Here is a 15,347-nt window from a genome sequence, read left to right on the forward strand (position 1 = left end):
CCTCAAAGAAAATGGGAATAACCTCAACAAGATAGCATCCTTAGAAGCTCCGTTAATCCCAAAAGTGGTGCACACATGCAAGAAAGAGCGAAGATGAATATTGGGCTCTTCATTAGGAAGACCATAGAAAACCACTGAATTAGAGATAATGTTGATGATAGCCGGCTTGATCTCAAAATTAGTAGCATTGATAGGGGGATAGCGGATGCTTGAAGGATTGGTGTCCCAAGTAGGCCTAGCACAATCCTCGAGAGAGCGAGGATCAAATTGTCTAGGAGGACCTTCAACCTCATCATCACCATGTCTTACATTAACACCTCCACCATTACCATTGCCACCATTCACATTTACAGCTCCACCAAGATCACCAAGATTTCCCCTTCCTTGATTGTCCCCAAAGCCTTCCATTTGATTATTAATAAGCTCTCGTCTAAGATTGTGAAGAGTCCTTTCAATCTCCAAATCAATAGCAATTAATTCTGGATTAGAAGAACGTGTTCCCAAGCTCATACAAGAGGAAAGAATTTCTGCAGAAAATTAAAAACCGAATTAGCACAAAAATTTCCTAAATTGACACAAAAATAAATATTTGCCTCAATCCCCGGCAACGGCGCCAAAAACTTGTTGTGAAATTATTCGCAAGCGGACAAGTCGCACAAGTAATAAAGAATGAGTAGAGTATCGTTCCCACGAGGATATTTTGGCAAATTCAATTTCAAGGTCAATTCAAACAATTATTACACTAATTGGCAATGCGAATTGTGATTGTGGTCATTCAAGGTTAACAAGCAACTGCATAATCACTAAGTAAATAACAAATTGAACAATCAACTAGCAACAAACACAATTTAATTTCCAAGAAAGTTAAACACTAGGGTTCCTAATTTCACCACCTCTCATCCAATTGAACTCCATTGATTCTTTAACTCTCAATCCTCAAATTAGTTGTTGACAATCAATTTCCCACTCTATTCAATGTTCTATTCCTAGATACATCGAATGTGTTTTCAACATAAATCCGGGTTATTCCTAACACTCGGATTAATACATTGTAAACCCATTAAGATCAATGGAAATCACTTAACAATTGCATAAGTCATAAACCTATATTTCTATGGTTCATTCAACTTATGTTTTCTATGGATTCTTGCAACCTTAGGCCTATCCTTCCGGACTCAACTCAAGCTAAAAATCATTCAAATGGTGATCAAGCATTTGAAAGCAATAAGTGTATCCATAGAAAATCAACAACAATAAGAGGAATTAAAGACTAAAAATCAAGTTCATTCAACATTCAAAGAAGGGTTCCATTAGGACCCCTAGTTAGAGGATTAGTTCCTCATAATCACGAAATACATCTTAGAATCCATACTAGCAGTCATTTAATACAAGAAATGAGAAGAAATTAGATGAAACCCCTGAAAATCCAGCTTGAGCTCCCAAGGCTGCCGTCCAAGCTTGAGAGACTTTCTCCAAAGTTCCAACCACACCTTAAAACCTAGCAACTTATTCCTTTTATACTCCTCATGACCCAGAGTCGTTTATCTCACAGGATGATGTCGTTTTGAGCTGATCTTTCTTGACTTTAGGTTGATTTCGGACATTTAAAGGCCTAAAAATTCGCGAGACTACTCTGGCCGATCGATCGGATTTTGGCCCGATCGATCGGAATTCTCCACTGTCCAATTCAGCTAAATCAGAATCCGATCGATCGGACATTTGGGCCGATCGATCGGTTTTTCCCTCCGGGTCCAATTTCTTGCTTATTCCTATCCATTAAGCTGCTTTTCTTCCATTTATGCTCCGGAACCTGAAATGTGCAAATAACACTCTTTAAGCAGCATATAATTCGAATTAACTCTTAAACAATGCAAGATTTCATATAAAAGGATGCACAATTATATGAATATAATTGGCATATCACCTACCTTTCATTTTAACCCATTTTATCAGCTCCAAGAATTTACCATGCCAGGCTGAAACCTGGATCAGATTAATACAAAATATATTGTTCCTCTTTCTCTCTCTCTTAAAACAGGGACTAATGATATATATATATATATATATATATATATATTCCTCCTTATGAATAATTCTAACATAAGGGTTTAAAGTAAGGGTGTAAAATCATAATCACTTTTTAATGGTATAGATGAGTGAGATGACAAATGAGGTCCAATGTTTTGAGTCCCACATGATTCAAATCAATGGTGTAAACATAGATCCTTATTTTAAACTTTTACTTTAGACCTTTATATGAGAATTCTTCTATATATATATATATATATTTGATTAATTAAATGTAATATGATTGTGCAAATTATTTTGCAGGATGTAAGGAGTCATGAGATGAGAGGCTTTGGGAGACTGAAGATTGGGCTTATGCGTAACAGACCAATAAAATGATGTGAACCCTCACCTTTTCTTTTCTTTTTTAGTACCTTTTCTAAGTGTACACCATGGGAATCACTCTTTAATATAATAATAAAAATAATGGTTATAATAATATTGACACATCTCTTCTATATATTAGGCTTCTTGTAGCTTTAGTTTCGAATTTACTACAATACAATGATACTGTAACGCATCGCTTGGCTAAACGTATTTTTTTTTTATCCAAATACAATGCGTTCAAATAAAAAACGGTGCATTTGACAAGTGCAAAACATACCGCAGCATCCTATAAGGACCTGATGCAACTCATACTAGAAGTCCCACTCAATGATACTAAATAATTGTGTGCCCAAGATTTCCAAATAGGACATCTTGTAGGGTGTATGCATTTGTTCCGAGACTATTTCATTAATTAGTGTCTCTTGTCCAATATTTATGATGTTTGCTATATTTGGTTTGTTGAGAGAGATAGAATGGCAGTTGAGGGAAAAAGCTAGCAAATTAAAGGGAATAATCCTCCCATGTCAAACTTTGCAATGGTATGCATAAAATGGAAGAGAGGGTTCTTGTGTACTCTCTTGAGTGTTAAAAGTCATAGAAACAACCTTTCTGCTTTGGCGTAACATGTAGGTAAGTACATCTGTCTGATCCTAAAAAAGGTAAAAAAATTAATGAGTGTACTAATACGACATCACTTCGAGTCTTCTCTTGAGGATCGCTTCCGCAGACTCTATACTGCATGTTTCCAACTTCCAGACTCTCACTATTGAAAATTTCGATTTTTGGGACGGTATTTCTTGGACTAATTGGGTCATGCCCTGCAGGAGAGAGCTCTTCCTATGAGAGAAGGATCAAGAAAATATTTTTGTTAGAAACCATTAGATCTGTTGGATGCATGGCTACTGATTATCTAACACTTCTCCTATCTCTCTTTTCGATCTTAATAGGCATTAAACTTACTAATGGTGTATTTGATGAATAATTAAATGGTTTAATTAATATGTGATGTCTTGTTTTATAATCATTTGGGTGTTACGATAAATACAAGACATTGGAGCCAGCCAGGATGTGTGCTTAATTTCTTGTGTTTTCGAACATTCCTAGCTAGAGATTAATTGCAACAATGAGAATTGAAACCTTCCTAGAATTTTATCAACAATAAACAAAGAAATTTTGAGACAATCCAAAATATAAGAGATATATATTGCCGCACTAAGAGAGAGAGAGAGAATGCATCTCCTTGGCGGATAAAAAAATGTATTCATTTGAAAAAAGAGAAAAATGTACATGGTTATTGTTGGACGAGGAGGAGGAGGAGAGATACTATCACAGATAGGGATATGAGAGCTTCGTAATTCGTTTAAAATTGTAAAGTTTACGATTTAATCCAATAGTTTGAGAGGTGTGTCACATCCCATCACATTTTTGTTTTTCCATTTTTAAACCTTGTCTCACTTTTTTTTTTCACCATTAGATATGAATTGTAGACTCTAGGGAATTGCGGAGCCCCAAGATCCATAGAGATGAGGGTTTGGACTTGGGGATGGGAGGGGTTTCAATTCTTGCATGTCTCCAATTTTTGTTGGGATTTAGTATGTAGTTTGTTTTGTGCGCGGTGACTTGGCTTGATGACCAGACCTGAGAAGATTGTTGCGGATTTTGATAGTGGATTTTTGGGAGGCTTACTTTGTGGGGCCTTTAATGTAATTTTTTGCTTAGTTGGTTAAGTAGGGTTAGGGTATAAGTGTGATTGTAACCCTACAACCACGATCTTATATTCTTTCTCTGAAATAGTGAAAAACTCCCTGCAACTCTAAGGACGTAAGCACAATTGGTCGAACCTTGTAAATCTTGGTGTCTTGTTTCGATTGCTTTAATTTTCGCTTGTTCTCTGTTGTTGATACCGTTCCTAACAATTTTGGCTCCAATTTCCTCCCAAAACTCATGTTAAATCATGAATTTTTTTTTTAAAATGACATATTAGAGTTTAGGAGTTAGGAATTGGTTTAGAGTTTAGGGTTTAGGTTTTAGAATTTAGAGTTTAAGGCTTAATTTTTAATTTTTGGGTTTTTAAAGTTAGGAATTTAGGATTTATAGTTTAGAATTTTAACATCTACTATATTATAACATTATGAATACTTAAATACTTAATCACACATTTTAATTTACGATTTAACATGGTTTTGATAGAGAATTGGAGCTTCCCCTATGCTTTGAACTTTGGGGACATCGTGCCGTTTCATAAAAAAGAAAAACAAAAAAAATGTTGCCCACAATGAGAAAATTAAATTAATGACTTAAAATGCAGGAAAGACGAATGAGGAGATAAAAATGATGAAGAGTGATTGTGATGTATTTGTTTGTAGGTAACCAAACAACCAATAAAAAAATATGTACTCCCTCCGTCCCATTTTAATTGTCATCTTCAATTTTATACACAGTTAAAGAAATTGCATTACTCCCCTTCAATTTGACATTTATACCCTCATTTATAGAGGACAATTAAGATGTCAATGACTTCTTGGGAGTTCATTCCATTAGCTTTTCAATTTAAAGGTAAATAAGGGTAAGATGAGAAAAATTGATAAAATTAGTTTTAATTAATTAAAATGGGCATGCATTTTGAGACATCCCAAAAAAGAATAGAGGACAATTAAAATGGGACGGAGGGAGTAGCATATACAAAATCCCCTAGCCTATATATTATAAATAGGGTAAATAACTAACCATCCTCGAATTAACTCATTACACACAAACACATATACAGCTAGCTAGCTAGCGAGCCTCTATCACCCGACTGTTGAAGAAGAAGAAGAAAATGGGTTTCAAGAGTTCAGTTCTTGCAGCATTTGCGATGGCATTAGTGTTTGGTTTGAGCTTTTTCACATTGGCATCAGCAACTCCTGGGAATGCCGGCTTTTATGGTCCTGTTTACCGCTGTAAGCATTTTAGTTTTTTTTTTTTATTCTAAAAAGTACTAATTTCAGAGCCAACATCGATCTTCAACTGCTGCAACTGTTACTAATTCTAGCTAGCTAGCTAAATGAAACTAACTGTTACAGTAATAATTAATTGATGATACATATATACGCGCGTGCAGATAGCCATTGTTTTGGAATTTATCATCGGGGAAAAATGGTGGCAATTGTGGGTGACAAGATATGGAGGGACCCTGAGAGTTGTGGGAAACATTTAAGAGTGAGTTGCATTGAAAGCGCAAACAAATTGCAGAAAGCTTGCAGGGGTAATCGGAGGCTCAGTAACAGTGATGATTATTGACTACTGCGATGAGTGTGAGGAACAACAACGTACCTTGGACCTCTCACAGGAAGCATTTCGCAAAATTGCATATTGGAATGCCGATGTTATCAAAGTCACTTACCACGAGTCAGTATCCATCTTACAATACCTAATCTCATTTTATCCATACACATCTCTTATATATATATATATATATATATATATGTGCCCATTTTATCAGCTCCAAGAATTTACCATGCCAGTCTGAAACCTGAATCAGATTAATACAAAATTTATATTGCTCCTCTCTCTCTCTCTCTCTTTCTCTTTTTCTTTTTATAAATAAGTACTAATAATGATATATATATATATATATATTTGATTAATTAAATGTAATATGATTGTACAAATGATTTTGCAGTGTGTAAAAAAGACAACAAGTCAGATGACCAAATTCAGTGTCAATCTTGTGAGAAGTTTCTATGGAGAGATAAGGAGGTTACATGGAGAGATAAGGTGTATCCTCACATGATCAAATCAAGCATGTTGGACGTCAACTATATGGAGAGATAAGGAAAGGTTAGTTTGGAGTATGTTGAGTAACCGGCTGGTTAGGTGATGCTTGTTCAAGACAAAGACATCCAAGTGTTTTGTGCTTATCATCACAGCTGAAGATTTCCTGAAGTTGCTCTTATTATCTTTTGCTAACAGACAACAATCTCTTCCGTTATTCACATCTTTGGGTAGCTCAAAGACTACCGTGATTGTTGAACAAACTCTATCACATGAGATAAGATTCAAGAGTCCTGTATAAGGCTAAGGTTGTTGAGGTTGGAGTCCATATAAGATGGCTTGTGTTTAACGTGTAAAGAGGCAACAATCAATAAAATTTCCTTCATTATTATTTTGTCTCCATTTTCTCAATTTTATCTTGTAAGAGTAATGAGAGGCGTCAGGAGGCTGAAGATGGTGCTTATGCATAACAGGATGTGTGAGAAGCAGTGTTATCAGAACCGGCCCGGCCCGTCAGTCGGACCGGTTCAACCAACAATTTTTATCTATGCCGGGTCGATCCTCATGTTGAACCGAACAAGCAATTAACCCGTGCCAAACCGGTATAACCCGCGGTTGATTCTTGAACCGCACGGTTTAACGACTCACGGGTTAAAAACCTTTTTAAAAATTGTAACTTTTTTGCCGAAGCACTCAGCATTTAAGTCAAAATATTTTACCTACAAACCCTTGTACCTGTCATTCTTTTATGTTAAGCTTGTGGTGATAAATTTTGTAAGACTTTCGATGTGGGATTTCCCACCAAAGAGAGAAAATCAGAAAAGATATAACAATAAATTAATTGAAAATTGTTCAATCATGATTCACTTCATGGATTGATGAGCCCATGACAGGCGTGGGTCCCATATTTGCTTTGGCTTGGAGCATTTTGTTTTTTATTTTCTCCCTACTTTAATAATAAATTTTTTTTATAAATTTTTTTATATTATTATAAGTTTATAACTGTTTTTTTATGAAAATTCTTAAAAGTAATTTCAATACCATGTTTATTACTGTCAAGTATGATATTATATTACTATATTTTTTTCTTTCTATCTTAAATTAATTAATTATCATTGTTGATCTATTTAGTAATTGATATAAAACGACACATAATTAAGTTAATATTTATTTATTAATATTTATAAATAAAATTAATTAATTAAAAAAAGTGCGGTTCAACCCCTTGACCCTTCGGATTAATCGGTTGAACCTTCAAAATTTCTTCCACGGGTTGATGCACGGGTCGAGTCTGATAACATTGGTGAGAAGACATATATATATGTAACTGTTTGCTTTTGGTGATCAATAAAATGATGTGAACCCTCACTTTTTCCTTTTCTTTTTGTAAGTGTAAACCATGGGAATCACTCTTTGATATAATAATAATAATAATAATAATATATACTGGTTATAATATTGACATATCATTTCTAACCGAGAATGATAGCATACAAGTTTGTCATTTGAACAGTTGATATAAGTCTAAAATCAAACATTTAGCATTGTGTGAACAGAACACTTCTAAGTATATGGATTTATAGGCTCTACAATTTCTCAATAATTCTAGAGTCTAAGACTCATTTTGGGACTCCGTATAAGGTAGTATAAGATTTGTGATAATATGTCTGAATTACCCCAACTAACACAATAATTTATTTTTTAATCATTTTATTCTTACATGTATTTCTATGGTAATCTAATGGTCAAAAATCACCAAGTCTCGTTCTTACATAATATCATTACAAATAACTTAACACATACAAAGTTCATCAATATTCACCAAAAAAGTGAGGGTGAATGTGTTTTTTTATCATTTGAGATGTAACCTCTTATTCTAAACACTCCGTATTATAAAATAAAAAGGAGTTGGAGATGTTTTTATATTATACAGTGTATAACGTATAAGAGCTTTTTTTGCATAAAATTATACTAACAAAAACCTTGAAAGAGATGTAGAGTCACTGATTTGGGAGATGGTGAACAAGAGGCAAAGACAAAGTTCAAGCGAAACAATGGGTACGTTTGAGAGTATGTAGTGTTTTGACCTCCTATGGTGATGTGTGAGCTGAGTTGGGTGACAAAAAGTGTTTGACACATTAATAAAACTATTGTGACAAAGTTGAGTTGGATATTTTTCATTGATATTGATTAATTTTTGATGAATTTATTTTTTATATAAATATAAATAGAATAATAAATTGCTTCGGACATAACCAATGGAACTTGCTGGTTCCTGACAATGTAAGTTCTACCGATTCATTTAATGGGTCTACTTCTTCCTTTGCTTTTGTTGGACAGCGACAACAGGTTCCCACTTATGGAAATCACGACACCTATGGTACCAAGCCTGCTAACAGAGGCCAAAACAACAATGCTCAATTCTCAAGTGATGGTCGTGGCTTTCATGCACAAGGAAGACAACAATATGGGTCACCAAACCAGATTTCAAACTCTGATTCACAAGGAGCGCATTTTCAAAAGTTCAATCCTGAAAGTCGCAAACTCGCACCGCCAGGTTGCCGAAGGATGTCATCAGTGGAACGTGAAATGTATAGGAACGAAGTTTGCACTCATTGTAACCGAGCTGGACATATCTCCAAGATCTGTTGGTGGCTTCAACTTGCTAAACAACAACAATCTCATGAGCTTCCTCATGCCCTTGCCACACTTACATTGGACAACTCAGTCACTGAAACAGAATGGACTACCGACACCGGAGCTTCAAATCACATGACAGGTAATCAGAACTTACTTCACAATTTGCAAAAATATCATGGATTTGACTCAGTTTTGGTAGGAGATGGATGTCCTTTACCAATCACAGGAATAGGTGAGACAAGCATAAAAGGAAAAAATATTGCACTCAATTTACCACAAGTTTTGCATGTTCCTGATTTAAAGAAAAACTTGCTTTCTGTAAGTCAATTGACCAGTCAGTATCCTTTAAATCTTGAATTTTCTAACGTTGGTTTTTGTGTAAAGGAACGAGAAACAGGGCAACAGCTGATCACAGGAACTCGCAAGGGTGACTTGTATGTTTTACCAAATCCACCAGAAGCTTATTTTTCCAATCGCTACAAATCTGGGTCTGTTGAAGTTTGGCATCAAAGATTGGGTCATCCCCAGTCGGGGACTTTAGATTTTCTCAAAAATAAAGGACTGATTAATGTTCAAGGTTCTAATAAATCACAGTTTTTTTGTGATAGCTGTCAAATAGGGAAGCTTAGTAAATTGCCATTTTCTCTTTCGGAACATTCCAGCACTGCAATATTTGATAAAATTTTTTGTGATTTATGGGGTCCCGCTCCTGTCTTATCTTTGGGCAATTTTCGATATTATGCTTGTTTGGTAGATGATTACTCACGTTATACATGGTTTATACCACTCAAGGCAAAAAATGATTTTTTTGATGTGTATCTTGATTTTGAAAAATATGTTGCTCGTCAGTTTAACAAAAAAATCAAGGTTTTTCACTCTGATGGTGGGGGAGAATTTGTAAATAATAAACTGCGATCTCACTTCCGATCTCAGGGCATTATACATCATTTATCTTGTCCTTATACACCTGAGCAAGCAGGAATGGTTGAGCGGCGACATCGAATAATCAGAGAGCACGGTATGACAATGTTATTTCATAGTGGTCTTCCATTAAATCTCTGGGTTGAAGCTTTTAGTACCGCTGTATTTTTAATTAATCGACTACCTGCATCTGGTATAAAATTTGACACTCCCTATTCTAAATTACATGGTACACAATTTGATTATTCCATTCTCCGAGTCTTTGGCTCAAAATGTTTTCCCTACACGTGGGATAAACGCACTAATAAATTTGATCCTAAGAGTGTTCTTTGTGTGTTTGTAGGTTATAGTCCACACCACAAGGGTTACAAATGCTACCATCCTCTTAGTGGTAAATTGATAATCTCACGGCATGTTGTTTTTGATGAGCTGCAGTTCCCATATAAACAGAACAAACTCCATGGCCCATCACCATCACCAGCTCACATTCAGTGCATTTTTGATCAATGGCTTGTGTCCACTGACTGCATCAAATCCACTGCTGAGAACTACAATCATGCTCAACAACCTGCACAGCAAGTGGACTTGTCATATGATGACTCTGTCGACACTATAAACAGCCCAACATCAAGCACTTCGATGCCATCTGATCCGACCACTTCAACACTGTCTATTGTTGATCCAGCCCAACAATCTGCACCGCAAGTGGACTTGTCACTTGATGATTCAGCCAATACCACCAATAGCCCAATATCAAACAGTCGGATGCCATCTGATCCGCTACCTTCCGCACTACCTATTGTTGATCCAGAATGTCCAAATGCATCTTCTATTGTCTTTGACGAAGACACGGTTCTTCCAATAGATGGCCCTTCCACAAGCTTGCTACCTACAACATCCGAGTCTTCTAATGAAGCCATTCCTAGCATGCTTGCAGAACCACTCAACCTTGAATCTTCTCTCCCTTCATCCGGTTTACACATTTCTACTACATCTAATGATGATTCTACTACCATGCAGGACATTGCTTTAGGCGGCACGACCACAACGGGACAAGGTGTGGAGAGCTTTCATCCTATGATGACTCGCGGCAAGGCTGGTATAGTAAAACCAAATCCTCGGTATGCTTTAGCTGTTGTTTGTCCTGTTGTCCCACAAGAACCCAAGACGGTCCGCACGGCACTATCACACACTGGATGGACACAAGCAATGCTAGATGAGCTCGAAGCTCTTCATGCTAATGAAACCTGGAAACTGGTTCCCCGCACACCACATATGCATGTGATAGGTTCTAAATGGGTCTACAAAACAAAACTCAAGGCTGATGGCACGTTGGATCGACTTAAGGCTCGGTTAGTTGCAAAGGGATTTCATCAAGTTGATGGATTAGATTACACTGAAACATATTCACCTGTCATTAAGCCCGGCACCATTCGCCTGGTAATTTCTCTTGCACTTGTTCGACACTGGGAGATCCGACAATTAGATGTGAAAAATGCATTCTTACATGGGTATATAACTGAAGACATTTACATGGAGCAACCACCTGGGATGACAGATCAACAATACCCTCATCATGTTTGCAAGCTCAACAAGGCCCTGTACGGTCTTAAACAAGCACCCCGAGCCTGGTTTGATAGATTTAGCACCTTCTTGTTGCATTATGGCTTTACTTGCAGCTTGGCCGATCCCTCCTTATTTATTTTTCACACAAACAATGCAACTCTAATCTTGCTTCTTTATGTTGATGACATGCTCCTTACAGGTTCAAGTGTCCAGATTGTTGACAGGTTCATCCATATTCTCAGTAAAGAGTTTGCTATGAAGGATCTCGGCCAACTTCATCACTTTCTTGGAATTGAAGTCACCAAAATGGAGGACGGGTTACATCTCTCTCAACCTCAATATGCACTAACTATTCTAGAGAGAACTGGTATGATTGACTCAAAACCAATGAAAACACCCATGGAGTCCAAAACCAAAGGTCCTTTTAATCGACCCATGCTCACTGATCCTAGCCATTACCGAAGTATTGTTGGTGCCCTTCAGTACTTAACACTTACCCGTCCAGACATCTCTTACAGTGTTAATTATGTTTCTCAATTTATGCATGCACCAACTGGCACACATCTTAAAATGGCCAAACGCATCCTTCGATATATTAAAGGGACACTTTCTTTTGGCTTACATTTTACCTCACATACTACGCTTGATCTTTGTGCTTTCTCTGATGCAGACTGGGCAGGATGTTCCACCACACGACGATCCATGACTGGTTATTGTACCTATCTTGGACGCAACATCATTTCTTGGTGCGCGAAAAAGCAATCCACAGTCGCCCGTTCCAGTACTGAGGCAGAATACAGATCAATGGCCCATACCACGGCAGAACTTGTGTGGCTCACATACTTGATGAAAGATCTTCAAATTCCACTCAAACAGCCTCCGACCTTATTTTGTGATAATATGAGTGCTCTCTACATGACAATCAATCCTGTCTTCCATGCACGAACAAAACACATAGAGTTGGATTATCATTTTGTTCGAGAACAAGTTGCACTTGGCCATCTAGTTACTCGGTATGTCTCCACAACTAACCAGATTGCAGACATTTTTACTAAACCAATGTCTAAGGCGTCCCTCAGTCTCTTCCGAACCAAACTTTGCCTCGTTCCTCGGCATAGTTTGAGGGAGGAAAAAGACAACAAGTCAGATGACCAAATTCAATGTCAATCTTGTGAGAAGTTTCTATGGAGAGATAAGGAGGTTACATGGAGAGATAAGGTGTATCCTCACATGATCAAATCAAGCATGTTGGACGTCAACTATATGGAGAGATAAGGAAAGGTTAGTTTGGAGTATGTTGAGTAACCGGCTGGTTAGGTGATGCTTGTTCAAGACAAAGACATCCAAGTGTTTTGTGCTTATCATCACAGCTGAAGATTTCCTGAAGTTGCTCTTATTATCTTTTGCTAACAGACAACAATCTCTTCCGTTATTCACATCTTTGGGTAGCTCAAAGACTACCGTGATTGTTGAACAAACTCTATCACATGAGATAAGATTCAAGAGTCCTGTATAAGGCTAAGGTTGTTGAGGTTGGAGTCCATATAAGATGGCTTGTGTTTAACGTGTAAAGAGGCAACAATCAATAAAATTTCCTTCATTATTATTTTGTCTCCATTTTCTCAATTTTATCTTGTAAGAGTAATGAGAGGCGTCAGGAGGCTGAAGATGGTGCTTATGCATAACAGGATGTGTGAGAAGCAGTGTTATCAGAACCGGCCCGGCCCGTCAGTCGGACCGGTTCAACCAACAATTTTTATCTATGCCGGGTCGATCCTCATGTTGAACCGAACAAGCAATTAACCCGTGCCAAACCGGTATAACCCGCGGTTGATTCTTGAACCGCACGGTTTAACGACTCACGGGTTAAAAACCTTTTTAAAAATTGTAACTTTTTTGCCGAAGCACTCAGCATTTAAGTCAAAATATTTTACCTACAAACCCTTGTACCTGTCATTCTTTTATGTTAAGCTTGTGGTGATAAATTTTGTAAGACTTTCGATGTGGGATTTCCCACCAAAGAGAGAAAATCAGAAAAGATATAACAATAAATTAATTGAAAATTGTTCAATCATGATTCACTTCATGGATTGATGAGCCCATGACAGGCGTGGGTCCCATATTTGCTTTGGCTTGGAGCATTTTGTTTTTTATTTTCTCCCTACTTTAATAATAAATTTTTTTTATAAATTTTTTTATATTATTATAAGTTTATAACTGTTTTTTTATGAAAATTCTTAAAAGTAATTTCAATACCATGTTTATTACTGTCAAGTATGATATTATATTACTATATTTTTTTCTTTCTATCTTAAATTAATTAATTATCATTGTTGATCTATTTAGTAATTGATATAAAACGACACATAATTAAGTTAATATTTATTTATTAATATTTATAAATAAAATTAATTAATTAAAAAAAGTGCGGTTCAACCCCTTGACCCTTCGGATTAATCGGTTGAACCTTCAAAATTTCTTCCACGGGTTGATGCACGGGTCGAGTCTGATAACATTGGTGAGAAGACATATATATATGTAACTGTTTGCTTTTGGTGATCAATAAAATGATGTGAACCCTCACTTTTTCCTTTTCTTTTTGTAAGTGTAAACCATGGGAATCACTCTTTGATATAATAATAATAATAATAATAATATATACTGGTTATAATATTGACATATCATTTCTAACCGAGAATGATAGCATACAAGTTTGTCATTTGAACAGTCGATATAAGTCTAAAATCAAACATTTTGCATTGCGTGAACAGAACACTTCTAAGTTTATGGATTTATAGGCTCTACAATTTCTCAATAATTCTAGAGTCTAAGACTCATTTTGGGACTCCGTATAAGGTAGTATAAGATTTGTGATAATATGTATGAATTACCCCAACTAACACAATAATTATTTTTTAATCATTTTATTCTTACGTGTATTTCTATGGTAATCCAATGGTCAAAAATCACCAAGTCTCGTTCTTACATAATATCATTACAAATAACTTAACACATACAAAGTTCATCAATATTCACCAAGAAAGTGAGGGTGAATGTGTTTTTTTTTTTTATCATTTGAGATGTAACCTCTTATTCTAAACACTCCGTCTTATAAAATAAAAACGAGTTGGAGATGTTTTTATATTATACAGTGTATAACGTATAAGAGCTTTTTTTGCATAAAATTATACTAACAAAAACCTGGAAAGAGATGTAGAGTCACTGATTTGGGAGATGGTGAACAAGAGGCAAAGACAAAGTTCAAGCGAAACAATGGGTACGTTTGAGAGTATGTAGTGTTTTGACCTCCTATGGTGATGTGTGAGCTGAGTTGGGTGACAAAAAGTGTTTGACACATTAATAAAACTATTGTGACAAAGTTGAGTTGGATATTTTTCATTGATATTGATTAATTTTTGATGAATTTATTTTTTATATAAATATAAATAGAATAATAAATTGCTTCGGACATAATTTAAAAAATTCATGTTTTGACGTTGAAAATGCGGTCAACTATGTTGCATTGGAAGTGGAGACAACTCCCTGCAACTTCAGTTTCAAACTCATCGCAGTGCAGTGATATCGTAATGTACTGCTTGGCCAAATATTTTTTGTTGGAACGCAATGCATTCAAGTGAAACGTGGTGCGTTTGACAGGTGCAAAACACACTACCAAATACATCCAATAAGGACCTGATGGAACTCATACTAGAAGTCCCACTCAATGATGCAAAATGTGTGTCCGGCCAAGATTTCCAAATAGGACACCTTGTAGTCGAATGAGAATGGATAAGAGGCTTGTGTGAGTTGATGAGGACAAGAGAATCTACAAAATAGCTTAAATTATAAGCCAGCCCAGCCCAGCCCAATAGACTAAAGAAGTTGACATCACTTTAACAAGTAATTCAATTTGGGCCCTAAAAAGATGGCAACAAATTAATGAGTAGGATTTAGGAAGGACCTGGTCCAAATTGGTTGTAAGTGTTTACTGTTTGAGCCTAATCCGGAATCAGAGATCTACTTATTCTCTAACAACTTTCTAACTTGTTTTCTTTGCCTTGCCCTTTTTACAA

The sequence above is a fragment of the Tripterygium wilfordii genome, chromosome 23 (assembly GCF_013401445.1).
Source record: "Tripterygium wilfordii isolate XIE 37 chromosome 23, ASM1340144v1, whole genome shotgun sequence".
NCBI lineage: Eukaryota > Viridiplantae > Streptophyta > Magnoliopsida > Celastrales > Celastraceae > Tripterygium > Tripterygium wilfordii.